Raw genomic sequence first — 12,890 nt, forward strand, 5'->3', positions numbered from 1 at the left:
AGGGATCAAACCCAGGGGCACTTTACCCACTGAGTTACTTCCTCAGTCTTTTTTTAAATTTTGAAATAGGTTCCCATTAAGTTGCTGAGGCTGGCCTCAAACTTGTAACCCTCCTGTCTGAGCCTCCCAAATCACTGGGATTATAGGCATGTGCCACTGTGTCCGACTGATTCACTATAATAGTGGCCTTTGAAGCAAAAGAGTTTTTGATTTTGAGGAAGTCTAATTTATCTATTTTTCTTTGGTTGCTTGTGTTTTTACTATTCTATTTAATAAGTCATTGCCTAACCCAAGGCCATGAAGATTAATACCTATGTTTTTTTCTAAGAGTTTTATAGTTTTAGCTCCTACATTTAGGTCTCTGATCCATTTAGAGTTAACTTTTTATACACAGTAAAGCAAAGGCCCAGCTTCATATTCTGCGTGTGGATATCCAGTTGTTCTAGCATTATTTGTTGAAATGACTATTCTTTCCCCCACCGGGATTATCTCACACCCTTGTTAAAAATCCAAAGACAATAAATATATGTGGGTCTTTGGAGATTTTTTAAAAATGACTAAATTTCTTTTTCTCATTTTTTGGTACTGTGGACTGAACCTAGGGGTACTTAACCACTGAGCCACATCCCCAGCCCTTTTTTTTTTTTTTTAATTTATTTTTATGTGGTGCTGAGGATTGACCCAGTGCCTCATGCATGCAAGGCAAGCTCTCCACCACTGAGCTACAACCCCAGCCCTCAGCCCTTTTTTATAGTTTATTTTGAGACATGGCCTCGCGGAGTTGCTTCGGGCCTCGCTAAGTTGCTGAGGCTGGCCTTGACTCGCAATCCTCCTGCCTCAGCCTCCCGAGCTGCTGGGATTGTGTGTGTTGCCCAACTGGACACCAATGCCTGATTTTCACAGGCTTAATGAATCAGACCCCCTGGAGGTAAGTCCTAGACAATGACATTTTACAAACCACATCAGGTGACTGTCACATGAAGTCAGGGTTGAGAACAAGCACTCTAATCCCTTCCTTCTAGAAATGAGGGGTCTAAGGCTTGGTGAACTTGAGAGGCCTTGCCACTGGACGTTAGACTGGACTGGACCAGGAGAGGAGCGGCTGGTAGGAAGATGCTCCCGCTACACCTCTTTTCACACAATCTTTTCCAGAGCCATCCCATACACGGAGAACACACCAACCCAAGCTACTCAGATCACAGTCCCAAGAACTGGGTCCTTCTCAAGAGGGAAGTGCCTGTTCCCATGCAAAGTTCACCTGCACAGGAAGACATGGGTCTGAACTGAGGGCAGGTAGAGCCCACAGGACAGAGGGAGGGGCGGGCTCACCCTCCACAGGAGCTTTCTAACAGGAAGTGGAGATGGGTGAGGCCTACCTCCATAGCTACTTTTAAAAGAGACAACATTCACTCCCAAAAGGCAGTTTTAAATGAGAACAGCAGCAGAGGCTGGGGCTCTGCCCTGCCCCGCCCCACCTCCGCCTCCTCTGGCCCCAGCTGGCATTGTGCTGTGAAGCGATCGGGCACACAGGGCCCTTCACCTGGAGAACAGGGAGTTCAAGCTACAAATACCCGACTTACTTTCAATGCTTACAGCTGAGCTCAGGTTTCCAGATGGGGATGGGGGATTAAAGATCTCCTGGTTTAAACTTTGATCCTTCAAAAAGATAGCCAAGCAAGCCAATGCTGACCTTAAGACTGTGCAGCTTGGAATCCTAACAGGTGCCTAAGAGGCCCAGTGTTCAGAATTAATATTTTAGTCAGGGTGAATCTATCCAGGGACATCTCATCCGGCCAAGAGGCACTGGGATCTAGGGGAAATTGAGTCAGAGAGCTGCCAAGCCTGCCCCCTGCCCTGAACTCGCCCAGATCTTGGAGTGCCACAGGACAGGAAATCAGGAGCAGGGCAGACACTCCCCTTCCTCCCTCCAGCAGGCAGCGTGCTTTCTCCTGGTGCTCACAGCGTCCCCTGCTGGGCCTGGCCGGTGGGAGAGCCACTGTGCCGGCCAGGGGGTGGTCTTGAACAGTGCGTAGTGTTCTGCCTTTGACAACTGAAACTCCTCTTGGGTGATCCTTTTCCTTTTTCCTGTTTTGGGAGGTTCTGCTTCAACAGTCCACCCAGCCAGGTCAGAGCCTTCTGACTCCAGCTCACGGACACGGGCTTGTCTCACAGACATTCCGTCCCCACTGACTTCCCTTATGCCTCCCAGAACTGAGGTAAGACAGGAGCACCGACAGTGCCCCCACCTCTGCGTGGAGTGGCACTGGCAGGGTCTGCCGAGATGCTCAGTACTCCCAAGCCTGTCTGCCCTTCCACCTGACACCCAGCAGGGACTCAGTGAGTACTGGACAAGGGGGTGAAGGAGTCCTTTAGTGAACCTGGGAGGTGACTTGGACCAGAAATTCCAGGCTTGAGGTCTGGAGTTTGCCAAGAGGCAACTGGTGGTACTCAAAGTTATGCATCTTGTCCCCCGCCTCGTGTGAGTGGGGCTGGTACTACCCTCTGGCCCTGGGATAGTGTGGGGCACACAATTTCAGTCAGTTAGGAAAGCACTCTGAGCCGGGGGATCGCAAGTCAAAAGCCAGGCTCAGCAACAGTGAGGCGCTCGGCAACTCAGTGAGACCCTGTCTCTAAAGAAAATCCAAAACAGAGCTAGGGTGGGGCTCAGGAGTCGAGTGCCCCTGAGTTCAATCCCTGGTATCCTCCCCCACCAAAAAAAGGAAAGCACTCTGAGTTTGGGGACTCTTTTTTTTTCTTGATCATATTCGCATCTCTCTCCAACCCCTTGGATATAGAACATAGATGGACAATAGTAACAGTGTCTTGGGAGAATTTTAAAAAAGGAAAAACCAAAATAAGGTTCTACAGTCAAAGAGTAATTACAGGACTGGGAGGAACCAGTAAGGAGAGAGTGAAACCTCTGACTCATAATTACTCCATTAAAAATGGTGAAACCATTTGCCCTGGCAAAGGGACAGGGTTAGACTCCCCCCACCTCACCGGGCTTGCCCCACCTACAAGCCTTCCTGGGCCTGGTATTAAGGCCTGGCAAAGCCACACACAGCAGTTCTAAGGGGTGGTTGTCTCCAGGAGCAGTGTGACGTCAGGAGGAATGGGCCCAGGCGCTCTGGGGGTGGAGCTCACTGTTGGCCCAGAACAATGGGGAGTGGCCTGTGTGGCATGGAGGGCAGGGTGACAGGGAATAAAAGAGGGGTGCACCCTGAGAAATGGGCTCTGTTTTCCAGGGAGTGACTCTTGGTCATTACAACACAGGAGGAGGACTGGGAAAGACCTGGGTCCCTTTCAACCATCAAAGGTACCCAGGGGCTGAGCCTCAATAAAGATGCAAGAGGTGTTCTGTTTTCTCTTTTTTTGAGGGGCGGGGGGTACTGGAAATTGAACCCAGAGAAGCTTTATCACTGAGCTCCAACCCCAGTTCATTTTTTATTTTGAGACAGGGCCTAAGTTGCTGAGGCTGGCTTCGAACTTGCGATCCTCCTATCTCTGCCTCCTGGCTTGTGCCATCATGCCCAGCTAGCTAACGGTGTTTTTTTTACAATTAGGTAGGGCCTAAGGTTTAGGTGTAAAAGTGATCCACATTTATTAAACACTTACTGTATACAAGGATTTCTTCTGAGTGCTGCAATTTTATGGATGAGGCTCCAAATGCTGGAAGGCTCTGCCTGTGGTCACACAGCTACTAGGGGCAGCCCGGATCCTGCAGGTCTCCCAGCTAAGCTGGTGCCCAGCCAGAGCTGCGTTTACATTTCTGGTGCTCACTGTGGGGCCCACGTGAGGCATTTCACATAGCTCCTCTCTACTCTGCAGAAGACGCAAGCCCAAGGGCAGTCCCAGAGGCCCTGGGAGGATTCCAGCAGCCCCAGAGCTAGGGGCCAGGCACTGAGCTTCAGGGTGAGTCATGCGAGAAGGAGGGAGGGTCAGGTGAGCTGGTGAGAATCAGAGCTATGCTGAGGTGGGCCGGTTACCTTGACATTCCTGTGACTCTGCCAAGGTAAAAAGTAACCCAAGGAGTTTACCTTATAAGGGCACAATGACAGATTTCAACGAGACAATGTGTGAACTGACCCGGTATCAAATCCGTTCCCAGGTTGCACAGGAGACGCCTGATAAAGCTGCTCTGAAAGTATAGGAAATAACAATTTATGACAGGCTATTATGACAGGCTATCGCCGGTGACTCATAAAACAAAGCTGAGCTCGCCAGCCTCGGTGTCTTTTAGAGAAGGGGGGTGGCCTCCTGGCCAAGTGAGCAGCTATATGTTCTCCCTTCCATAGCAGTGGGAGAGACCCGGCTCCAGGCAGGGCCTGGAGGAAATCAATTTCAGGCGCAGCTGAATGAAGTATCTTGTGTGGGTCTCCCACCTGCTTGCTCTGGGAGGAGCCCAAAAGGAAGAGGCAAGAGCCACTTCAGGAGCCATTCAGGCCAACAGGGAACTACACAGTCAGGTCTGAGTACAGCGACACCCTCTGAGAACCAAGGAAACCAATCTCCCAGGAGTCCAGAGTCAGCTCAGACTGGCAGTGAACGCGGGCACCCGGCAGCCACCGCCCCCCCAGCTGCTCCAGGCCCCAGAGGGGGAGCTCACTGCTCCGCCTCTGCCAGCCCGTATCCACTCCAACTTAACCCTGTACTGAGGGTCTACCTCAGGCCGCCTGCGATCCTGCCCACGGGGTTAAATCAACACACACCCGTCCCTCCTGAAGCTCGCGTTCCAGTGGGAGAGAGGGCAGGAAAAACTAAGGTGCTTCTACAGAGACGGGTGGACAGGGCAGAGAACCCTAGTAAAGAGTAACTGCAGGAGAAAGAGACTTGAGGTCAGCCAGCCAGGGAAGTCCTCTCCGTAGGAGGAACAAGCAGGAAAAACCACCTGCAGCAGAATGGAGATCATTCTCAGGAAAGGTCCAGGCAGGCAGAGGCCCAGAGGGAGCTGGAGGGATGGGAGGGTGGCCGCACAGAGCTCTATGCCCAGGGCGGGAGCTTGGCTTCATTCTAGGAGCAACAGGAAGCATGGGGAAGGTCTCGCAGGGGAAGTAGCATGACCAGAGATGTGAGAAGAGCTCCTTTGTCCCCACACTCCTGTGACAGGGTGGCAGCTTGGACCAGGTTTCCAGCAGTGAAGATGGAGAGAACTGGGCCATCTGCCACACATTCGCAACACAGAATGGACAGCACCTCCTGCCCTCTCCTCTACGGCACCGTTCTCCCCACCGGGGACAGGAACCATGGGTGACCACTGTCCAATCTAACATGAAGGAAGGTGCAGCCAAAGCATGGCCTCCAAACCCACCTGGCCTGCCATGTGCTCTACCTGCACACGGGCTGGCTGTGACCCACAGTGGACTGCACCCCAACCCCAGCCCCCTGGTTGAGCCAGCAAAGAAGTAGAGGAAATGGAAGTCATATCACAGAGTGATTTTCCTTTTTGCAGGACCAGGGACTGAACCCAGGGCGCTCCACCATTAAACTACATTTAACATTTTTTTAGTTGTCAATGGACCTTTATTTTATTTATAAGTGGTGCTGAGAATCGAACTCAGGGCCTCACACATGCCAGGCAAGCGCTCCACCACTGAGCCCCAGCCCCAGCCCCTCCCCCCAGCCCTTTTAAAATCTTATTTTGAAAGAAGGTCTCATGAAGTTGCCAAGGCTTCGAACCTGCTGTCCTCCTGCCTCAGCCTCCCAAGGAGCTGGAATAACAGACATGTGCACCCGGTGGCACCTGGTGGCAATCTTCAGAGTTCCCCAAGCTCGCTGCCTTGGGGGTCGGGGTGGGTGCTCCTCCACTCACATTCCACCCCAGAGGCTCTTTTATCTCGTGTACCCCACGCCAGGTCCCAGTGAGGCCTGCCTGGAAAAGCCACTGCTGGACTGGAAAGCCGCAGCTCTATCTCTTAAATCATCTCCACAAAATCTGTTCCAAATGGTTGTGGCGCCTGTGTCCCACTGGTCAGGGGAAGGCAGGGCTGTGGGCCTAGCTATAGGAGTGGAAGAGGAGCTTCTGGTTCGCTGCAGTGAAAGCCCTGCCTCCCCTCCCTGCAGAGGCCTGGCTCCGTGGGTGGGCAGGAGGAGGGAGGGAGCAGGCACCACCCGCGGCGCTGCGCCTCCCCGGCTGCTCCTCCTGGCTGAGGTGAGGCCTGCTCCTTTCTAAGAGGGAAGGACAAAGGCAAGACAGGAGGGCCTGGACCCCACCCACCCCCCATGGGTTTATTCATTCAGAGACAGTCGCCAGGTAGAAGCCATTCTCCCTGCCTCAGCGTCTCCAGGCTCCCAGCATCACCTGCGAAAAGGAAGAACCAAGGCAGGAGTAGAAACGCCCCCTGACTTCACCCAGCGCCACTCAGCCGAGATCGGGCTTCAAGCAGCTGCCCATCTCCTGGGCACAAGACCATCGCGACCAGGGTCTGGAGAGAGCCCACAGTCCTTTGCCCTCAAAGCCCAGCGGGAGGGACACGGGTAAGCCAGTTACTGAGGGCAGTGTGACACAAGGACAGCAGAAGCCAGGCGACACCTGATCTGGGACTTGAAAGAGGAACACTGTTGATAGATGGTGACCTGGGAAGAAGGTCATTCCACATGGGGGACACCAAGAGAAAAACAACACCAGTGCAGGAGATGTCTGGGGACCCCAGGAGAAGTGGCGAGGGATGGACAGTGTCGGCTGACGTCAGAGAGGGGAGAGACAGAAGAGCTCAAAATGTGTCCTCTGGGCATTTGGGGATAGAGAAGGTTTCCTCAGAGTGACCTGATTAGATATGACGGAGACTAGAATCAAGCCAGTTAGGAGGCCATGGAGGAGACAGGCACAGATAATGGTGAGAGCCAATATCGGGGCGTCCTGTGTGCCAGACATGACCCTCCCAGAGGGGCAGAGTCATCTTCCCAGAGCCCCACAGCTCGGGGTAGCTGGCAGATAGAGGCCTTGACAGTCTTGCACCTTTTCTAGTTTGTTTTTGTTCTTGGCGATACTGGGGATTGAACCCAAGGGGGCACTACCACAGAGCCACATCCCCAGCCCTTTTTATTTCATTTTTAGACAGGGTCTTGTTAAACTGCCCAAGCTGGCCTTGAATTTGGGATCCTCCTGCTTCTGTCTCCTCAGTAGCTGGAATTACTGGCCCAAGCCAACACACCCTGCTACAATCTGCACTTTTAAAAAGCAACCAATAGGGCTGGGGAATGTGGCTCAAGCGGTAGCACGCTCGCCTGGCAGGCACGGGCGCTGGGTTCAATCCTCAGCACCACATTAAAAAAATATATAATAAAATAAAGATGTTGTGTCCACCAAAAAACTAAAAAGGCAACCACTATGGCTCAGCATGTGGCACATGCCTGTAACCCCAGCAATTTAGGAAACTGAAGCAGGAGGATCACAAGTTCAAGGCCAGCCTCAGCAACTTAGAGAGGTCAAAAGCAACTTAATGAGACCCTGTCTCATAAAAAGGGCTGGGGATGTGGGTCAGTGGTTAAGGCCCTCTAGTACTGGGGAGTAACCACCCCCCTCCCCCCAACACTCAAAAGCAACCACTGTATCCTGAGTTAGGACAATGGCAGGAACACGAACAGGAGGCAGGAATAAAGAATGGCAGGAGGAAAGCTCCGGCTCTGAGAGATGCTTGAGAAAAGCAAATAAGGAAAACTTGGGGTCTGTCACAGGATGATGAGCCAAAGTCGAACTGGGTATGGAGAACCCAGAAAGAGGGACTGGGACCAATAAACTTGAAGTATGTGCTGAGTGGTGGCACATATGAGGACACTGCGGTCTGCAGCTCATTAAAAGGGCATTTGCTCAGCACGTGTTCATTCTGCCACTCATTCAGCCATGTCTTGAACTCCTACTATGTGATGGAGCTAAAGACACAGGAAGAAGACAAGCTTCCTCCAAGAACCATGTGCACGTCTGATGGGGAGGCTGTGGGTCAACACAGGCCGCAGCGGTCAGGAATGCATGTGGGAGCAGCTGCCAAGAAGGATGCTCACGGCCAGAGGAGGGGTTGCCAAAGGCCCCCACAGATAAGGATGTTAGGAGGTGGGGAAAGAGGATTCAGGGAGAGGAGATGAGAAGGAGGAGCTGTAGAAGCAGAAGAGATGTCAAGGAAGCTAAGGGGTGTTTTTGTTTTCCCTCCAGACATGGTCAAAAGCAGTAAATGTCACTGTGGGGTATGTTAAAGAGACACACAGTCACTGGGCATGGTGGTGCCAGCCTTCCATCCCAGCGGCTCAGGAGGCTTGGGCAGGAAGATCGAAAGCTCAAAGCCAGCCTTGGCAAAAAGCGAGGTGCTAAGGAACTCAGTGAGACCCTGTCTTTAAACAGGGCTGGGGATGCGGCTCATGGTCAAATGCCCAGGAATTCAATCCCTGGTACTAAAAAAAAAAAAAAAAAAAAAAAAAAAAAATGCACCACCTAGAGGCTGGGGGTGCAGCTCAGTGCAGACACTTACACAGCAGACACAAGGCTGGGTTTCACTCCCAGTATCACAAAAAATGAAAACAAACAACAAAACACAAAAATGCCCTTATCTACTCAGAGAAGCATGTGTGACGTCTGGGAGGAGTGTGCGGGAAGAAGCTGATGAAACGAGCCTGGCAGGATGTTGACGGTCACTGATGCTGGTGACAGGGACCTAACAGCCATCTCTCTCCGTCATGAGTATTTCACAAGAGTGTGCATGCACGTTCATGAGTGTGCACGTGTGTTTGCGTGTGGTTTAAGTACCCTGCACTGTAGAGAGGCTGCCAAGAGGGAGGCGGGGGCGCCACCCTTAGCACACAACTATGAAGGGCTGGGGTGGAAGGTGGGGGCCTTGAGAGACATCTGGCCTCAGCGGACCTGTGGGGGCTGAGAGGTGAGAAATGGGATCCCAAGCAAAGGCTCTCACATTTTACAAGCACACCAAAGCCCAAGTCCAAGCACAGTTCTTCCCAGGGTGTGATCTGGCTGGTGGCCACACAGCCCGCTTCTATTAGAGGAAGACTCAGCTGCTCTCAGGTAAAAGCTGCACTTCCCACCTTCAAATCCCCGCGGAGTTCCCTGTGTTTTCCTCCCGCATTACCCAGCAGAGGCCAAGGTCACTGGGGCAAAGCTGCACCCTTTTCAAAGGTGCATTGGAGTACACCCACTATCACCACCGAACAAGCCACCTCTTTCTCCTCTCCTACAGAACAAGGTGGCATTTAAAAGGACAGACAGTCTCAGGTTTTGTCTCCCAAACAGAGCAGAGGTCCCAAGGGCAAAGAACAGAGTGGCTGGTTCCCCAGAATCAGTCACCAATGACAGTGAAGGAGGCGCGGAGGGACATGGGAGACAAAGCCCAAACCTGAGCAGAACAGCAGGGAGAAAGGACAGCAGTGTTGTCCTGGGCCCCATGGCCCGGAAAGAGCAGAGGAGCAATCAGATTCTGCTCGGCCACACCTTGGGCCTTCTCCCTTTCATGGTATTGACTTCTCTGCCAATGTCCCATAAATAACAATGGTCACCAACAGCCCAGACGGCCCTTCCCTTCCCAGCACTGTAAGTCTAGCGCCCCAGCCCGACCAATGGGGACCCGCGGGCTGCCCCAGGACACAGCAAGTCAGGTTTCAGGAAGGGGCTAACCAGAGAAGCCACAGGGCTGGCTTAAGGTTCCAGCTCTCCCCAGGAACCAAGCGCTTCACTGTTCCTTCCGCTGGGTGTTGGTTTTCCCTGGAGGTGGCGATTTCTTTTCTATTCCTGTCTTCTCTCCTTTCTTCTTTCCTTTCCTTTTCTCTATTTTCTTTTTTTTTTCTCTTTTTTTTGGGGAGTGGGTAGGTGGATATGTAGGACTGGGCCCAGGAATCCACCACTGAGCTACCTCCCTAGCCTTTTTTATTTTTTGAGACAGAGGATCTAACCTCAAACTTGCAATCCTCCTGCCTCAGCCTCCAGAGCTGCTGGGATTACAGGCGTGCGCCTCCACCCTGGCTTCCTCATCATTTTTTAGACATCATTTCTCGCCTTGCTACATGCAGGGTGGTCATGCCCCACATTTCCAGTCTCCTTTTAACTCTAACTACCCTTTGGTCTCCATCCCCCATGAGACTGCGGGGCCCCTGCCTGGGACAGGATGTTTGACAAGTACAGGAGCCGAAAGGACGCATAAACAGCCAGTGAGACAGGCAAAATGCACCTGCACTCTTCTGTCCATCTCTTGATGGACACTGGAACAGCCACTCGGTTTGGTGTTAAGGGTACAGACTGATGGAGAACCCATGGTCTGTGGGCACTGCCGCCATTACCATCCAGGCCCAGCTCACCTCGGCAGGCCTGTCATACGTACCCCATCTAAAAGCTGGTCATACTGTGTACACTCTGACAGGTCCTACGAAGTCCTCCTTAGAACCAGTGTGACAGCCAGCTGTCTTTGCAGAGTTCTGAAGCAGTTCTGAACCTGCCAATTCTCTGACAAACAGGATTCCTTCCTAGTAAGCACAGCGGGGAGACACCACTGCCACCTGGAGAGCTGGGGAGTTGCTGTTAGTTCATCTTAATTTGTTCAAATATTTGCTGAGCTACATGTTCACATGTTCAGGTATGCCGTGACAAGGGAAGCCCCTGTCCGCAGAAAGGATATGTGACTAAAATGCAGGTGACCATCATTTTTTTCCTTCTTTCTCTCTCTCTCTCACATGAACATGCATGCACACTCTTGTAGAATATTCATGAAAGAGAATATTCTAGGTTCCCGTCACCAGCATCAGTGACCATGAACATCCTGCCGGGCTCGTTTCATCAGCTTCTCTGCACATTCCTCCCAGACGTCACACATGCTTCTCTGAGTAGATAAGGGCATTTTTGGTTTTTGTTTTGTTTTGTTTAAAACTTTTTCCTTTTATGCAGAAATCACTACCTCTAGGTTTGGTATGGTCGTGTGTGCCTGTAATCATAGCGACTTGGGAGGCTGAGATAGGAGGATTGCTAATTTGAAGCCAGGTTGGGCAACCTAACAAGACCCTGTCTCAAAATAAGAAAGAAAAAGGGCTGGGAATATAGCTCAATATAGCTCAGGGGTACAGTGCCCCAGGCTTCAATCCCCAGAACTGCCAAAAAAAAAAAAGGGCAGTGGGGGGAATGTTGAGGATCTGGGTGGGGGTGTGGAGGGGGAACAAGCAGGGGCAGAGGCCGGCATGACGGCCCCAGGCAAGAAAGAGCAGGCCACAGAGGCAGCTGTGTGCCTGAGACCAGAGGGAACAGACCCTGCAGGGCTCTAGGGACGAGGGCCAGGGATGTCCCCTGCAATTTTGAACAAGATGCTGCTTGGCTCCATGTGCAGAATGGGCTGGAGGGGGCCGGGGGTGAAACCCAGCACTGGCACCTGGCCCACAGGGGTTCTCACTGGTGTCAGAACCTGAGCCTGGCTATGCTCTTGCAAAAGGGCAATAAGGCTGCTTCAGGAGAAGTGGTGGGACCTCAGGGCTTCCTCAGATGAGAAGCTACACTAGGGCCCTTCTGGGCTGTCTGTGGTAAAGGGCAGAGGACTGCCTGTCACCTCTGACATAGGGCTGCGGAGGCCCTGCCTGGTGGAAGGCTTCCCAGAGGGAAGAACACATGTGGCTTCTACAGGGTAAGTCATAGTTCAGCGACACTCACATGCACCCTGGGGCCCAGAGGCCTCCCTCAGCGCAGTCTGCATCCCACTCTCAGGACCTGCACAGCATGAGACGCTGGCCTCTCCCATGAAGCCTCCTGCCCAGCAACAGCAAGAGCAGGCCCCCGGCCAAGGGGTTCCACCATAGAGTCTCAGTTGATCGAGCAGAGATGGCTGCTTCTTTCAAGGAACTGCACTGCTGGGAGCCCAACCTCTGACATGCTCAGTGCTTCCTCATCGAGCAGTTGGGACTGTCTGAAACTCAAAGCGCAGGTGGCTTCCTCTCTATTGCTTCAGTTCTTTGGCTGAAGTTTCCTAGTTGAAGAGAGGTTCCCTGACCCCCAAGACCCCAACAAGTAACCCCTACTGGGACTCGAGCTCTCACGGGACAGGGCCCCATAGAGACTCCATCCATCAGCCAGGGGCTGGGAGCGCAGCTCAGGAGCAGACTGCAAGCCTAGCACCCCCAGGCCCCTGTTCAATCCCCAGTGCTGCAGAAAACAGAACAAAAGACTCCATCCTTCCAGATCCCGACCACCTGTGGTGGGGCATTACTGGCCCTGTGGAAACTGAGGCTTCCCTGCCTAGGGTCCCTTGAGCAGTAAGGAGCGGTGCCAAGAAGAGAATCGGATTCTCTCCAGCTTCATGGCGTGTGTTCATGAGAAACCAACAGGCAGCAGCTCAGAGCCTGACAATACCTTGGAACAGCTAGGACAGGTCAAGGGTGGACCCTGATTGGCCCATCTGTTTACTGAGGGACCCCTGCTGCCAGGCCTGCACCCTCTAGCTAGGAGGCCTCTCGCTTGGGTGATGAAGAGCTGGGCCCACCTGGCTGACCTTTCACCAGGACACCTGTCAGCCAAAGCGCACATGATCACAACTCAACTTGGACTTGAGCCCTTCCCATAGCTGCAGCCTCCGCCGTCAGCCCGGAAGAACGCAGCTCAAGGTGTTCAGGAGAGCCTCTCCTTGAGAGAGTCCTGGGCTTGTGAAAAGTAACAAAGTCAAGAAGGCAGCACCCAAGTCAGGTTGGCCACGCTCTCACCATCTGCTTTTCAGACCAGAATTAATTCTTCGGCTGGTTTCAGACCTTCAATTTCAAAAATATCCAGTTTGTGCTTGTCTACAAAGGAATGTGACTGGGCACCTCCCACCAGCAACACAGAAAACAACTCCCACTGCCATCACCTGCTGGAGACCAAGCCACAGACGGACAGGCCCAAGGCGGGTCTGGCCAGAGAGTGAGGCCGACTCTCCGGCGTCTCGCCA

General features: G+C 52.7%; 1 protein-coding gene across 2 annotated transcripts in view; it reads right to left on the minus strand.

The window, feature by feature from the left end:
* Actn4 (actinin alpha 4) overlaps positions 1-12,890 on the minus strand; it is a 69,761-nt gene that overhangs the window by 35,231 nt on the left and 21,640 nt on the right. The window lies entirely within an intron of this gene.

Source organism: Callospermophilus lateralis, chromosome 18, assembly GCF_048772815.1.
Source record: "Callospermophilus lateralis isolate mCalLat2 chromosome 18, mCalLat2.hap1, whole genome shotgun sequence".
NCBI classification, from domain to species: domain Eukaryota; kingdom Metazoa; phylum Chordata; class Mammalia; order Rodentia; family Sciuridae; genus Callospermophilus; species Callospermophilus lateralis.